Here is an 11,171-nt window from a genome sequence, read left to right as displayed (position 1 = left end):
AGGTGACCCCTGTGAAAGGGTCGTCCCACCCCCAAAGGGGTTGTGGTCCACAGTTTGAGAACTGCTGGTCTTTATCTTCTACTACTTCTGTTGTATCTTATTCCTACTCTCATTTTTAGTTTCTAAAAACTTGTTCTTTGTCCTACTTATCCTTCTTTTTTAAAAACAACCTAGTATCCTTTTTTTTATAGATGCAATAAAATTATTAATGTTGTTGAAGGTCTTTTTCCCCGTCTTTCCTTTGGGATTCCCCTGCCTTCTGTTTGCAGTGATATCTCTCATTTGTATTTATCTTCTTCAAATATCTGGTGATTTTTGGCTGGCAGCGAAAATGGATTAGAGACTTTGTACGTGGATGAGGCTTGTGCACCTGTGAGTTCACTGTAGGGTGAAAAAGTATGGACCTCAGGGTTAAATATGGACTTCTATCAAATGTCATTCTTTGTTGAAGTTTTTTTTCTTTTGTATAGACCTTCACATCTTTCCTGAGAAGACTTGTCCAGTTTTCCACTTAGCGGTTATTCTGGCTGCTGCTGTTCTTAGTTTAGAGTGGTCCTAGGGGGACTGAGGATCCCACCAGCATGTAGATTTATACTTAAAATGCCTATTTGGATCCCTAAACCTTACTCCTGCCCTCTATTCTGTCTAGTGAAAGTGAAGCTGGAAGTTCTAGTTCAGTTCCTGTATACTGGTGGCTCTCAATGAAGTTGGGGGTTTGGGAGGAGTGATGGTGGTGGTGGTAATTCTTGCCCCCCACCGCCTGAGCACATTTGGCAATGCCAGAGACATTTTTTGATTGTCATGACTGGGATGTTACTAAACATACTGAAATGCACAGGACTTCCCCACAACAAAGAAATATCTGGTTTAAAGTTATCAGTTGTGCTAAGGCAGAGAAACTCTGCCCTAGAGAATAATCCCTTGATTAACCCTCATGAGGGTTTACGTGGTGGTGTGAGAGTGGTATGTGTGCAAGGGTTGGGGTATAATTAGTCTATACACATAGTTTAATTTAGGTCTCCAGTTTTTAGCCCTTTATCTCATACCTTCCCCTGTGTTACCTGATACCTTCCAGTCTCAGGTCTTCCCAGCGTTCTGTGGGGAGTATTTATATTCCATATCCCTGATTACAAACGCTTAAGTTGTAGTCCCTCCCTCTCTACTTTGAGTTATAGTCCTCTGCTGGCTTTGTAGCTTTGCAAATTTGATACACATATGATTTACCCCTTATAATGTAGGAAATTGTGGTATCAGAATGGAAGTCAAAAGAAAAATGTAACACAAAGACATTTGTTTTTTGCAATTTCTATTTATTGTTTATGACACTTAGGCATCGTTATTATGATGGTGATAAATGGTGGAGATGAATTCATGTAACGACCATTATTGTGTTAGAATAAATTTTATGTGGGTTAGGAAAAAAATTAACTATTAAACTTACATTAAACTTTATTTTAGAGACATGAATGGAAAATTAACTGTTCAAGAACAGATTGTGGAAATGATTGAAAAAATTGGTGCCATTGAGGAGGAACTAAGTAGGGTAAGCATTTGAAACAGCATTCAATGTTATGTGGAAGGCAAACACTATAAGAAACGTTAGAATGTAAAGGACCTGATACAGTTTCCTTCTTCAAGATTTTTTCTGGCTGACCCTTATACCAAAAGTAAGTTGGAATCATGATTCAATGATGATGAAAAAGCCTAATGAATGCAATATTTTCAGAAGATAGCTGAATAATGCAGTTTTGTTGTATAGCTACAAAATAGTGAGTGTCAAGGCATTTTTGTTGACATGATTATCAGAGGAAGGGATACACATATTGGGAGAGAAAGGATATTAAGTAAAAGTGATGCTAAGTTAGGCAACAGACCAGACCCTTTGATGCTTCTTTTACATTTGTATTAAAATCCACAGACAGTTTTGGAGGAAACTGAAGAATTGGTATCCCTATACCAGACATGTTATCTAATCTCACAGTTTAGAATAAGCTTACAGAAAGAAGACGGGTACCATATAAAATAGCTGGTCACGTGTTACAGCTTTTGTATGAAGTAATTTGTTTCATTCTTTTTTTTTAACTTTTTTTTTATTGTTGGGGATTCATTCAGGGTACAATATATTTCATTCTTCTAATATCATATTATGGGTTAGCCAGATGTCTTAACAACCAGATCGGTCTTTTTTAATTCTTTTTTTTTTTTATTAAATCATAGCTGTGTACATTAATGTGATCATGGGGCACACTGGTTTTACACACCGTTTGACACATTTTCATCACACTGGTTAACATAGCCTTCCTGGCATTTTCTTAGTTATTGTGTTAAGACATTTATATTCTACATTTACAAAGTTTCACATGTACCCTTGTAAGATGCACTGCAGGTGTAATCCCACCAATCACCCTTCCTCTGCCCATCCTACCCCTTCCCTTCCCTCCCTCTCCCCCTTCCCCATATTCTTAGGTTATAACTGGGTTATAGCTTTCATATGAAAGCCATAAACTAGTTTCATAGTAGAGCTGAGTACATTGGATACCTTTTCTTCCATTCTTGAGATACTTTACTACGAAGAATATGTTCCAGCTCCATCCATGTAAACAGGAAAGTCTCCATCTTTCTTTAAGGCTGCACAATATTCCATGGTGTAATATACCACAATTTATTAATCCATTCGTGGATCGATGGACACTTGGGTTTTTTTCCATGATTTAGCAATTATGAATTGGGCTGCAATAAACATTCTGGTACAAATATCTTTGTTATATGTGATTTTTGGTCTTCTGAGTATATACCTAGTAGAGAAATTATAGGATTGAATGGCAGATCTATTTGTAGATCTCTTAAGTGTTCTCCAAACATCTTTCTAAAAGGAATGTATTAATTTGCATTCCTACCAGCAGTGTAGAAGTATTTCCTTTTCTCCACATCCACGCCAATATCTCTGGTCTTGGGATTTTGTTATATGGGCTAATCTTACTAGAGTTAATTTAATTTATTTCAGAATATCCTGGGGTGAACCCTATTGTTGCCAAAAATGTCTGCTTCTCTGTGCCTTGGGGCACTGCTACTCCTGTGTGGTTCCCTCTCAGCAGATGGTCCTCTCCTCACCCCTGTGCCGCAGAATCAGCACTGACCAGCTGCAGTCCAGGCCCTGTCCACACCCGTCAAGAAATCACTCAGTAATCTGGACTCCTGGTGGACAGGCCTCCAGACCTCAGAGTGAGAGTGGAGGGGAGTACTGGGAGCTCACAATTGCAGGTAGAGAATATATACAGGTTTATACAGTTTTATGCCTGGCTGGAGAACACTGCGGCACCCTAGTAGGGGAAGTAGGTCCAGTTTTTAGAGGGTCTCTCACATGGAGTATAGTGGGAGGACCTTTGAACTCTGCTCATTTGTTTGTGGGCACTCTGAGCTGTTCTAATGGGGGAGGGGACTCCCGTCCGCTTAGTGATGGATTTTGTACCTTTTGTTTATATACTCTGGGTCTCAGCTCGCCTCAGCGGGGTTGATGTGCATTCTTCAACCGTCTCTCTTGGTGCAGCTCTAATACACCGGGTTACTTGCTAAATTTCTGTCCTTTAACTCTCCTTCTGGACAGGAATCTCTGTGGAAAGCTGGCTTCAGTCAGCCATCTTGTCTCTGCCCCTCTTTTTTAATTCTTAATGTTTAACATATTTAGGTTACAGAGTTGTTTATGACTAATAAGCATGAACTTGACCACTGTAAATATTATGACCTGCAAAATAAGACACAGGAACTTGAAATTACTCAAAAACATTTTCAAAAAACCAAATTACAACTTGTTAAAGAAAAATACATAACATCAGTTTTGAAAAGTACTGAAGAGAAACTTCCTGATGCTACTAGCAAGGTTTGTCCTTGGTTTTCTTTTGTACTTGCATCAAGTATTAAAGAAATTTAACTTCTTAACAATTAAATTAAACAAATTAGAGAAAGGGTAGAAGTAACTTTCTGTGCTTAAGTGTTAATTGTGATAGCTTTTTATTCATTTCAAATTATATTTCTGTCAATTTAAAAATCATTGTTTTATTCTTCCATCTATATTTTTCTCCCTGGAAATGCTGACTTCAGAAAAAACTAGTTCTGGAGTAATGAAAATGGGACATGACTTTGTAGTATGTTTTGTGGACTTGTAGAATAATGATGCTATGGTGCTTTTTCTTTGTGATGATTGAACCTAATGAGTCATGAAGAATTTAGTACTTTCTAATAATGGAAGATTTTGAGAGTCTTTAATTTCTTTTTAGGTGTACTTTTGAGGAAGTGGTAGAACATAGTAGGGATAAAAATTTTCAGGAAGCATAATTATTGCAATAAATTGGCAAAGTCACTTATTCTTGCTTGCATAAATGGCTAGCAGAGGGGAAATAAACATTTCTGGACATATAAATAAATTAAAGCATGAGATTAAGTACTTCTTCAGATATAATGTCTAAAATTTACTAGTTCTTATCAAGATAAATCCTTATGTATGTAGCACAGATATTTTTATCAGATTGCTTTTGTCATGTCAATCTTACCAAAATTTATTTGAACAAATTCTTTTTATTCTTTTTTATTTTATTTATTTATTTATTTATTTATTTTGTAGAGACAGAGTCTCACTTTATCGCCCTTGGTAGAGTGCCGTGGCGTCACACAGCTCACAGCAACCTCCAACTCCTGGGCTTAGGTGATTCTCTTGCCTCAGCCTCCCGAGTAGCTGGGACTACAGGCGCCTGCCATAACGCCCGGCTATTTTTTGTTGTTGTTGTTGTTGCAGCCGGGGGCGGGGTATGAACCCGCCACCCTCGGCATATGGGGCCGGCGCCCTACCCGCTGAGCCACAGGTGCCGCCCTTATTATTTTTTATTAAATCATAACTTTGTACATTGATGCATTTATGGGGTTCAGGATATTGCTTCGATATACAATGTGAAATGCATATGTTGAACTAAGTAACACATCCATCACAATTATACTCATTTCTTAATTGTTTTGAAATGTACCATTGTATCATGCACATTAGGTGAGATCCCCCCCCAATACCCTTTCTTCTCCCATATCTCACCTCCACTTTCTCTCCTCTTCCCTTCTACTTTTGGATTATAGTTTTGCCATTTGTATGAGTATGTAGGTGGTTATATACTGATTTCATAGTAGTATTGAGTACATTTGATTCTTTTTTTTTTTTTTTTGAGATAATTTACTAGGAAGAATATGTTCCAGTTCCATCCAGGTAAACATAAAGAATGTGAAGTGTCAATCTTTTTTATGGCTTCATAGAATTCCATGGTGTGCATATATCACAATTTGTTAATCTATTCATCGGTTGATGGGCACTTGGGCTGTTTCCATGTCTTGGCTATTATGAATTGGGCTGCAATAAACATTCTGGTACAAATTTCTTTGTTGTAAAATAATTTGTGATCATCTGGGTATATACCTAGTAGAGGAATTTCAGGATTGAATGGTAGGTCTACTTCTAGTTCCTAGAGTGTTTTCCAAACCACTTTCCAAAATGGTCATATTAGCTTGCATTCCCACCAGCGGTATAGGAGTGTTCCCTTCAGTCGCATCCACGCCAACATCTGTAGTTTTGGGATTTTGTGATGTGGGCTAGTCTTACTGGAGTTAGACGATATCTTAAAATGGTTTTTATTTGCATTTCTCTGATGATTAAGGATGATGAACGTTTTTTCTGATGATCATAAAAACTGTTTGTAGGCCGTGTGCCTGTCTTTATCAGAGAAGTTTCTGTTCAAGTCTCTTGCCCACATAGAAATGGGGTTATTTATTCTTTTCTTATTGATTAGTTTGAGTTCTCTATGGATTCGAGTTATTAGATCTTTGTCTGAAGCATAACCTGCAAAAATCTTCTCCCTTTCTGAAGGTTGTCTGTTTGCTTTACTTACTGTGCTCTTGGATGTGCAAAAGCTTTTTAGTTTGATCAGATCCCAGTAATATATTTTTGGTGTTGCTTTGATTGCCCGGGGTCTCCTCCTCATAAAATATTCTCCTAGGCCAATTTCTTCAAGTGTTTCCCCTGCACTCTTTTCTAGTATTTTTATAGTTTCATGTCTTAAGTTTAAATCTTTTATCCAGTGAGAATCAATTTTTGTTAATGGTGAAAGGTACAGGTCCAGTTTCAGTCTTCTACAGGTCGCCAGCCAGTTCACCCAGCACCATTTGTTAAATAGGGAGTCTTTCCCCCACTGAATATTTTTGATAGTCGTGTCGAAGTTCAAATGACGATAAGTAGCGAGATTCCTCTATTGGTTCTCTATTCTGTTCTGTAAATGTTCTGCTCTATTTTTGTGCCAGTATCATGTTGTTTTGATCACTATAGATTTATAGCATAGCCTGAATGAAGTGTGGTAATGTGATACTTCCTGATTTGTTCTTATTTCTGAGTAATGTATTTGCTATTCGAGGTTTTTTCTTTTTTTCTTTTTTTTTTTTTTTTTGCCGGGGCTAGGTTTGAACCCACCACCTCCGGCATATGGGACCAGCGCCCTACTCCTTGAGCCACAAGGCGCTGCCCAATTCGAGGTTTTTTCTAATTCCATATAAAACGAAGTATTATTTTTTCAAGTTTTTTAAAGTATGACAATGGTGCTTTAATAGGGATTCCATTAAATCTGTAGATTGCTTTGGGTAGTATAGACATTTTAACAATGTTGATTCTTCCTAGCCATGAGCATGGTATGTTTTTCCATTTGTTAATGTCTTTGGCTATTTCTTTTCTCAGAGTTTCATAGTTCTCTTTATAGAGATCTTTCATGTCCTTTGTTAGGTAAATTCCCAGATATTTCATCTTCTTTGGCACTATTGTAAAAAGAATAGGGTCCTTGATTCTTTTTTCAGCTTGACTATTGTTAGTGTATAAAAAAGCTACTGACTTGTAAGTATTGATTTTGTATCCTGAGATGCTGCTGTATTCCTTGATCACTTCTAAGAGTTTTGAAGTTGAGTTTCTGGGATTTTCTAGGTATAGGATCATGCCATCAGTGAAGAGTGAAAGTTTTATCTCCTCTGACCCTATTTGGATACCCTTGATCACCTTCTCTTGCCTGATTGCGATAGCTAAGACTTCCATTACTATGTTGAATAGCAGTGGAGATAGTGGGCATCCTTGCATCATTCCTGATCTGAGTGGAAATGTTTTCAATTTTACACCATTCAATATGATATTGGCTGTGGGTTTGCTGTAGATGGCCTCTATCAGTTTAAGAAATGTTCCTTCTATGCCTATTTTCTTAAGAATTCTGATCATGAAAGGATACTGGATATTATATTTTTAAAAATATTATATAGCTGCTTAGCAGAGTTGAAGAAACTATGAAAGATGTGTCTGGTCTCCATTCCAAACTGGATCAGCAGAAGGCAGTTGATCAACACAATGCAGAAGCTCAGGATATTTTTGGCAAAAACTTAAACAATCTATTTAGTAATAAGGAAGGATTAATTAAGGATGGCAGCTCAAAACAAAAGGCCATGCTAGAAGGTCATAAGACCTTGTTTGGTAAGTTAAAACATTTATATTCTGCTGATCATTTAATTTTGTAAAACTTAGGTGACTGTGCCTTTAATACCCTGTCCAGTGCATTCACTATCTGTTTAGACTAGAGATTAATTCTTTTGCTGTCTTTGAATTATAACAAATCTTAGGGGTTTCCCCCCCTGTTTTCTACAAAATTCTATTTGTTAAATGATTAAGAGTGTATTTATAAAAGTCCTCTTTATTCCTGATCCTACCCAATTCCCTATAGATACTACTGTTAAATTTCCTGGGTCTCTTCCTAGTTTTCTGTATGTAAACATTTTTCCTTTCTTTTCTTTTTTATTTTGGATTAATATAAGGGTAGAAACGATTAGGTTACGTAGTTTGCATTTGTTAGATAAAGTCCAAGTTGTAGTTGAGCCCTTCACCTAGGAGGTGTGCCATATACCGCTACGTTGTACCCATTAGGCGAGAGCACACCAATCCCCCTCCTCGCTCCCCTTTTCCCCCTCCTTCCTTTCCCTTCCTCAAATTTATTTTTTTTGAATGTCTACCTTGAAGTTTTGTTATAGATTGTCAGATTATGAGTATGTATCATTATTATTATTATTATTATTTTGAGACAGAGTCTGAAGCTGTTGCCCTGAGTAGAGTGCCATGGCATCACAGCTGATAACAACCTCAAACTCTTAGGCTTAAGTGATTCTGTTGCCTCAGCCTTCCAAGTAGCTGGGACTACAGGCGCCTGCCACAATGCCCGGCTATTTTTTGTTTGTAGTTATCATTGTTGTTTGGCAAGGCCAGGCTGGATTTGAACCCCCAACCTGCAGTGTATGTGGCTGGCATCCTAGCCGCTGAGCTACAGGCGCCCAGCCTGTATCATTATTCTTAATTATTCAATTTCAATCTCCTTATATATATAAAAAAATCCTCTTCAGTATAGTTTATTATTAAATACTGTCCTCCTTATAGAAAATTTGTAGATCCAGAAATGTAAACATAAAATCACCTAGGCTCTAGTCACACTAAGCCAACCACTATAACTTTTGGTATTGATTTATAGTTTCTCTTTTCTTCTATGAACTCTTCCTACCATATTATGGTAGGAATCATGGTAATAATTATTGATATGTTAGTTTTGATTAGACATTAATTTTAGAATGTTCTAATTCTTGGTTTGCTGGGAGTTATAGTCAAGGGTCTGATACACTTACAAATATGTCAAGGTCCTACAGAACACTATAGAACATGTATAAGGTGTATTTAACATATTTTCTTTCTTGTGTAGTGAGCCAATTATTTTACGCTTGTTATTGCAAATTTCTCAAGGATGTAATTTTGCCAAACTCTCTGAAATGGTTTGAGCTATATTTAAATATATTTATATCAAAGTTTACCTTCTTTTTCTTTGTTATAGGTAATCTACTGTCTTTCAGTGTATCTGCATTAGACAGCATTACTACAGTAGCACTTGGATGTCTCAGATCTATTACAGAAAATGTGTCTACTCATGTTTCTCAGATTCTGAAGATGATAGTAAAAGAACAATCAGCAGCAGAAGGTAAAACTGTGAACAAGAAGAAAAAGTACCCAATGTACTCACCCTTATTATGAAACTAATGTAGGACCTTCACATGAAAGCTATAACCCAGTTACAACCTAAGAATAGGGAGAAAGGGGAAAGGCAGGGGAGGGAGGGGGAGGGAGGGGGAAGGAGGGGGATTAATGGGATTACACCTGCGGTGCATCTTACAAGGGTATATGTGAATCCTAGTAAATGTGGAATGTAAAAGTCTTAGCAAAATAACTAAGAAAATGCTACAAAAGCTATGTTAACTAATGTGATGAAAATGTGTCAAACGATCTATGAACCAAGTGTATGGTGCCCCACGATCATACTAATGTACACAGCTATGGTTTAATAAAAATAAATAAATTAAAAAAAAAGCAAGAAACTCATGAAAAAAAAGAATTGATTGTTAGTATCTCTCCTAAAATACTTTTGGAGAATTAAATTTGATAGGTCTTTTGGTAGGTCTTGGAAAAATAATGTTGACTGTTCCATCATCTTCCCCCAGTTTTTGTCCAGGGCAGTGGTGACTACCCTGAGATTTGTTTTTGTCCCATATGTCCACATATCTTCACCCCCCCCCTCAGGACTGTTCCATCATCTTAAGCTTTGTTAGACACTAATAGATATATATCACTATGAGACATATCACTATGTTTTTGTTTTTGTTTTTTTAGAGACAGAGTCTCACTTTGTCGCCCTCGGTAGACTGCCATGGTGTCACAGCTCACAGCAACCTCCAACTCCTGGGCTTAGGTGATTATCTTGACTCAGCCTCCCAAGGAGCTGGGACTATCGGTGCCCAACACAAAACCCGGCTATTTTTTGTTGCAGTTTGGCCAGGGCCTGGTGAACCCACCACCCTCGGTATGTGGGGCCAGCACCCAACTCACTGAGCCACAAGGTGCCTCCTGATGTTAACATTTTTAAAAACAAATTTCTCTACTGTCTTTTTCTTCTCAGATTAATCTCCAAATGCAACATTCGAAGCTTTTTTCATTCATATCTTGTAACATTAGAAGTGGGCATTATTGGTGAGCTTTCTAATGAATAAAAGGCAGGCTTAGTACCACATGATTTCAGGGGACCAATGACTTGTTTGTTAGTTGGCCTAGAAATTGATAAGTCATCCTTTTCCCAAGGGTCTTCAACCCTACCAAAAGGGGATATTGGATACTTAATTTTGTTTTTTTATTTTTATTTTTTGTAGAGACAGAGTCTCACTTTATCACCCTCGGTAGAGTGCGGTGGCATCACACAGCTCACAGAAACCTCCAGCTCTTGGGCTTAGGCGATTCTCTGGCCTCAAGCCTCCCGAGTGGCTGGGACTACAGGCGTCCGCCACAATGCCCAGTTATTTTTTTTGTTGCAGTTTGGCAGGGGCCGGGTTTGAACCCACCACCCTCTGTATATGGGGCCGGCACCCTACTCACTGGGCCACAGGCGCTGCCCTGGATACTTAATTTTGAAACTACAGTAATATGTAATAGTGATCCAAGAAAAATAATGTTTAGAATTCTAGGAATAATACTTGGGGTTAGATCTGTGTGGCCATGCCCTTCTGGAGCTTAACTGTAAAGCTTTTCCCCCACAGTTTTGTGGAAGTCACTCATGTAATCGTACTTAATATTATTTCATAATGGCATGGTTTGTCCAAGAAGTTCTTGTCTGTATCACCTATTTTTATATGCATAGGCTCTCTGCCTCCTTTTTTGAGTTTAACAATACTTATTAAACATTTTCCAAGTAAGTACCACAACTGTTAGCTGACCCTTTGACTTGATTCAGTGCTTATATGACACAATTTGATAGTATTTTTAGGCACCCAAATTTGACAAAGTTAAAAGATACTCTGTTAATACTAACTTCAAAAATTGATTCATTCACTAAATGATGGTCTGTATATATGGGCATACCTTGGAATGTTGCATGTCTGGTTTCAGAAAGCCAAACTAAAGTGAAAATTGCAATAATGTGGACCACGAATTTTTTGGTTTCTCACTGCATATAAAAGTTTATACTACACTGCAGTCTATTTAATATGCAATAACATTATGTCTTAAAAAGCATTGTACATGCCTTAATTAAAAA

Source organism: Nycticebus coucang, chromosome 1, assembly GCF_027406575.1.
Source record: "Nycticebus coucang isolate mNycCou1 chromosome 1, mNycCou1.pri, whole genome shotgun sequence".
NCBI lineage: Eukaryota > Metazoa > Chordata > Mammalia > Primates > Lorisidae > Nycticebus > Nycticebus coucang.
Note: the sequence above shows the minus strand (reverse complement) of the source record.